At 36.1% G+C, this 6,000-nt stretch overlaps 1 protein-coding gene across 1 annotated transcript in view; it reads right to left on the bottom strand.

Moving 5' to 3' along the window:
- CNTNAP2 (contactin associated protein-like 2) overlaps positions 1-6,000 on the bottom strand; it is a 1,035,043-nt gene that overhangs the window by 596,143 nt on the left and 432,900 nt on the right. The window lies entirely within an intron of this gene.

Genomic DNA, 6,000 nt, shown 5'->3' with positions numbered 1-6,000 from the left:
CAATACCCCCCTGCAACATTATAGGCGGGGGGCAGTGTGGCTGGACAGTGCCCAGGCAGAAAGGGAGCTGGGGGTGTTGGTTAACAGCCGACTGACCATGAGCCAGCAGTGTGTCCTGGTGGCCAAGGCGGCCAAGGGCATCCTGGCCTGTATCAAAAACAGTGTGGCCAGCAGGAGCAGGGAAGTCATTCTTCCTCTGTACTCGGCACTGGTGAGGCCACACCTGAAGTACGGTGTCCAGTTCTGGGCCCCTCAGTTCAGGAAGGACGTTGAGACGCTTGAGTGTGTCCAGAGAAGGGCAACAAGGGGTGAGGGGCTTGGAACACAAGCCTTGTGAGGAACGACTGAGGGAGCTGGGGTTGTTTAGCCTGGAGAAAAGGAGACTCAGGGGAGACCTTATTGGTCTCTACAACTGCCTGAAGTGTGGTTGTAGTCAGGTGGGGCTCGGTCTCTTTCTTCAGGCAGCAACTGACAGAACGAGAGGACACAGTCTCAAGCTGCACCAAGGGAAATTTAGGTTGGATATTAGGAAAAAGTTTTTCACAGAAAGAGTGGTGAAGTACTGGAATTGTTGTCTGCCTGGGAGGTGGTGGAGTCACCATCCCTGGATGTGTTTAAAAAAAGATTGGATGTGAGACTTGGTGCCATGGTTTAGTTAAGGTGTTAGAGCATGGGTTGGACTCAATGATCTTAGAGGTCTGTTCTAACCCAGTGATTCTCTGATCAAAATGGAAAATCATTCATGTAAAAATATACAGTTGCCCATATGTATACTAATCACTAGGGCTCAGGAGCAGCCTAGACATACTCTGCTCCCAGAGGATCATTTTCTTCACACCCCTAACAGCAGAATATGAAGCTGAGAAGGAATGTCTACCGACATTAATGAAAAGGCTCTTGAGAAAAATGAAAAGAGGGTGCAATTATTGGAAAATGAAGAGAGGCTGCTGCTGAAGGTAACGTGTATGGCTGAAGGCAAAGGAAGGTAAAAAGGAGATGTCTCAGAGAATTATTAACAATGAGGTTGTAGTCAATGGGATGACATCTGCAGGTAAGGAAGAGGAAAAAGCCACCAACAGTAGGCAGGAAAGCTGTCAAACAAGGACAAATACTGTGGATGAGAAAACTGCTGTAATATCAATGGGAGTAAGTAGGAATGAGCAGAAAGAAATCCCTTATGGGTTATGAATGCAAGCTGTACTGACATGGGTCATGGGTAAGAATTAACATTTTCAATTAAAGGAAACAGTAATAGAAAATGCACTTCTATTGTTTAGAAGTCTTTCATACACACACAGACACAATTTAAACTTTTACATGCCTTAGACTCTAATAGAGAATATTGTAGCAGAACTTTACATTCCTATGCTGTTATTTTATGTATAATTTTCCTACTCAAAATTTTGCTTCCTCTCATAGATCTGGTTCTTTAAATGGAGAAGATATTAATTACTGTAATTTCTAATCTACACACAGATGACATTTTCTTGTCAGACACAGATTTTTTCATACAAACCCGGAAGAGTAGATAGCAACTGGGTTTTCAGTTTCCCCAGGTGTGTTTCCAGTTCCAGACTACACTATGCATTACAAGGTACTTCAATACGTGAGTGGACAACAGCAGTTTTACAAGGGAAAATAAAAACCTCTTCTCCTTAGCTATTTAAGCTTTTTTCCAAGGAGAGATTTAACACTTGAACGAGTTTCAAAATCACTCCAGACAGTATGATATGAAGTAATTTTAACACGTTTCAGTACATTAGGTTTAAGGAATAATACTTACTTTGCTATAGCATTGTCCAAGTCTCTTGGCTAAAATGAACCACTGGACATAAAGAAGATTTGATATTTCTGTAATAGGAGGCCATATTTCCTTCTTAAATCCATGTCCTCCTGTATAGCATGCAATCACAGTGGTTATACATCCACATATATGTACCAAAATTCATAAAAAAATCCAGAAAACCTGGTATTTAGAAAAGAAAAAAAAAGTATAAAAATAATGAGGAATTCCTAGCTACTTTGTTTTTGAAGATCAGACATTTTATGGTTGCCTGAATACTTAATTGGAAGCTTGACAAAAAGGAAATAACATTTTTAAACAGTGTTGCAGACCTTGACAGATGAATTTCATGGAATTTCATGGAAACTTCTACAACTTTAAAAATGAAGTTATTTTCCTCCATTTTTACTCAACCATACTAAGTACAGAAGCAAAAAGTTTAATTATATCTTGTCAAGGTTTCTGTATCATAAACTATATGCATGTTTTGTCACCCACTCTATGCATTTTTTCTAGTGCTTCTGAAATGTAGAGTCCCACATATATTTCATACTTACATTTTTCTGGTTAATAAGATAGAGGGGCCCCATGTGTATCATTAATATTTTGTTGATACAATAGGTTTTGCTATGTTTTCTTCTTTTTTCATAGATACACAACAGGAAATGAAACAGCAACCACAAATAATATCAGTTTGTTTCTATCTTAGTATCAGGAAGAATACAGGCAAAGGCAAAAGGCATTCTGAAATGCTCTGTGAAATTTGCCTTCACTGATTGGAAAGACTAATTAAAAAAAAAAGTAATACTCTCTTGATTTGGCTGGGTCACACTTTCATTTTCCTACTAAGTCTTCTGACATAGTTGCTGCAGGGGATGAATTTTTGAAGACAAATCTTGACTAGAAAGAACTGATCTATCGTATGATATTCTGTTTATTATCAATGAACTAGTCAAGTAGCTTTTTATATATTACTTATATCTCATTATTAATCTACTATACAGTCATATCCAACTGTAGACATTTTTACAAGGATAGATTTATGGTTTTCTCTGTTCCACTCCTTTATACACCAAAAATATATTTTGTGAAAGTCATCAAATCAATATATGCCTAGTAATTGTTTTACAATCACGAGATCTAACTGGTGCTTTATTGATAAACTATGACCTTTGACTAGTGAAAAAGGGACTCCTGAACTATTCTATTAAACTGCTCAAAACTTACTATTGTGTGATGTACCATCTATCAGAATTTATAACTACTTTCTTAGGTATTAAAATTTCAACTTTAGCTTTTTTCATTTTTGCTAAAGTAATAAAAAAGAGAATGACACTACACCATCCTTGCCTTGAGGACCTATAACAAAAACTCAAATAATCAAAACTAATTCTCATTACGTTATTACCTTCTGCTCTTCTCCAGCTTTTATAGGCATGTGATTTAGCAGCACTACTTAATAACTCAAAAAAGCACACAAGTAAGTAGCACTCTGAACTTAGAGAAAAAAGTATTTCCACATTTAAAGGCTTTTAAAAAAGCATAAACCCCTAACCAATTTCTGTATAGTATTCTTTATGTCATAAAAAATGATGACAATTCCTTCTAAGTGTATAAGGCATAACAAGCAAAAGATATTGAAAGGTCACAGGCTGTCTAATATTACAAACTACTGCTCAGTCTATTTCAAATTGATTGACTTTTCTCTAACTACTGTCTGTCTCTTCTAGTCTTTGCTATATTCTCAGCCATGTTTTATGAAGTTATGTCTCCAGTGCTAAATTATTTATGGAAAGTGTACAGTTTAACTAGAAGATAATGTTTGATTTCCACCTATTCCAAAAAGACTCCTCTGGTTGAGGGGAAAAAGGTTCATTTTTTAGCTCTTTATGCCATCTGATAATTTTTAATACCATTGTAAGAGTAGACATATCTACTCCACCCAGATGGCTGCTTAATACTCTCATTAAAAATGTACACAGAGATAATTTTATATGTGCATGTACTATCTCAACTTTCATAATCCCAACATGCCTCATGAACTATTTGAATACCATCTGGCATATAGCAGTATTGTTTCTCATTCCTAAAACAAGAACCAAGTACAGAGACAGAAATTAAACATAACCACAACAAAAGCTGCAGCAGAACTTGAAGTAGGGGAAGTTGAACCACACAGAATATCAATCAGTTAATCAACTTTAAATCTATTGCCCATCTTTAGTGAACAGAACCAGTGGATTTTAGATGGTGATCTTCTACATTGCATATATGAGCAATGCGGTTCATGTGAGACCTAAATGACCTAAAATTCACAAGTATTTTGGAGGCAGGAAAACTTTTAAGATATATGATGGAAGTGTTCAGCACCACAGGGCTGTTACTGGTAATAGAGACCATACAAAATTTGCTTCTCCATCAGCAAGCAGTTACAGAATATCCCACTGATTCCTTAAATAGTCCAAATTAAAAAAAAAACAAACTCTTAGCTTAAACTTTTTTGTTTGTTTGAACCCACTTAGAATATCTGTCCCAGATGAGATGGCTGCAAACCATCAACCAGGAAGCCTCTACTGAACCAGACATGCTCTGTTATTGTCCAAAAATGGTGCAAAGTAAGCTAATAAAGCACTGTGCTGACTTTAGGGCATTCTGTCACACATGAGGGATATCTCAGCATGAAATAACCTAATCCATACTAGTAGCTGAATAATTGATAATTAATGGACATTTACAGAAGTGTTGGGACTTAGAGATGGTGCTACAACCTTCAAAAGCAGTCAAATAGCAGCAGCATTTGTAAGACTTTATACTAGTCTCATGAAGCACAAGTATTTTCACATGATTTTTGTTCCCTCATCAGACACATTAACAACTACCTTTTGTCCATACTTCTAAGTACAAACATGGAAATACACTAAATTATTCTTAAAGGATTTCAGCTTTGCCCAAACTGTCAGCTTTTTCTCATGTTTTGCTTTTTGCAGTAGGAAACCAAAAGAAAATTCTTTGACATTTACACTTCTTAAGTAATTTGCTTTAAGCCCCATAACATCACATTCACTCTTGACCAGCTTAACAGTTTTCTCTAATGGCTATCTTCCTTGTAGACAGTTCCTTATTTTTTATACTAACAATTCAATTCTACTACTTTCCTTTATTTACCGGATTTTTTTGTTCAGAAGTTTGACTTGGTATTTCTAATGTTTGATTAATTCTTATTTATAATTCATAAGTGCTACTGAATGCTGTAACTTTTAAACAGAGGAGTACTTTCAAGCAAGGTCTCTGAAATCACTTGGATGCATTTGGTGCACTTTTCCTTCCGACTCTTCTGTAATTTATACTTAGTGTTGGCTAATGGTTTTCAGAATTGCTGCAGTGCCACACAAGATTATTTTTGGTCTTCTTGCTTGAAGACTGATGTCTAGTGTAAGAAGTTGTTACACCGATTCAGTCAAGAGTAGATCTCAAGTGATGAAATTAATTGGAGAGTTTTTCCATTAATCTAGGAAAGGGAAACTTGGGTATGGTACCATAGCACAGTGAGTGCTGTATGGTGCATCATCCGTGCCATAGTTAAGAACTTATATTTCTCAAAGTATCTTGGGTTTCTAAATATGCACCCTTGCTTCCCTCATACTTCAAATATTTTTATGCTGTAACTGTGTCTATTTTTCCTTGCATCAAAAATACCCCAAATTTCTAAGCCATTTGAATGTGGTTGAAAGCTTATTTCTTGGAAATTATGACTATATATATGAAAAAAAAGAGTATATTTATATATACTTACACATAAACATAGATACATATATATATATATATATAGTAAAAAGCCAGATGGATTTATTCTATTGACATGTAAGTGTTTTAGTACTTTATAAAAAGACAGCTAAACCACAGAGACTGTTAAGACTTTCTTTTTAAGAGGAAGTGCAGTGGTTTATAGACTCTGGGCATACTTGCAGTCCAGCAATTTTAACTTTTTCTGTCATTGAGTTTACTGTGTAAAATGACTGTTCAGCCTCCTGCATTCCACAAAATAATGAGGCGAGTGTCTTTTCTGCTGGAACTGTATTTCAGCCATACATTTACTTTCTGTATCCATTTAAAGAGAAGGCACTGCCTAGAGACTGTAGGATGAAACCTAATTACTTTGCATACAGATTCTTATTATAGCTGTAAGCTTTTTTTAGTCTTTATCTATGTCTGAACAT

Source organism: Corvus brachyrhynchos, unplaced genomic scaffold, assembly GCF_000691975.1.
Source record: "Corvus brachyrhynchos isolate BGI_N302 unplaced genomic scaffold, ASM69197v1 scaffold94, whole genome shotgun sequence".
Lineage (NCBI taxonomy): Eukaryota > Metazoa > Chordata > Aves > Passeriformes > Corvidae > Corvus > Corvus brachyrhynchos.
Note: the sequence above shows the minus strand (reverse complement) of the source record. Positions and strands in the feature narration are given on the sequence as shown.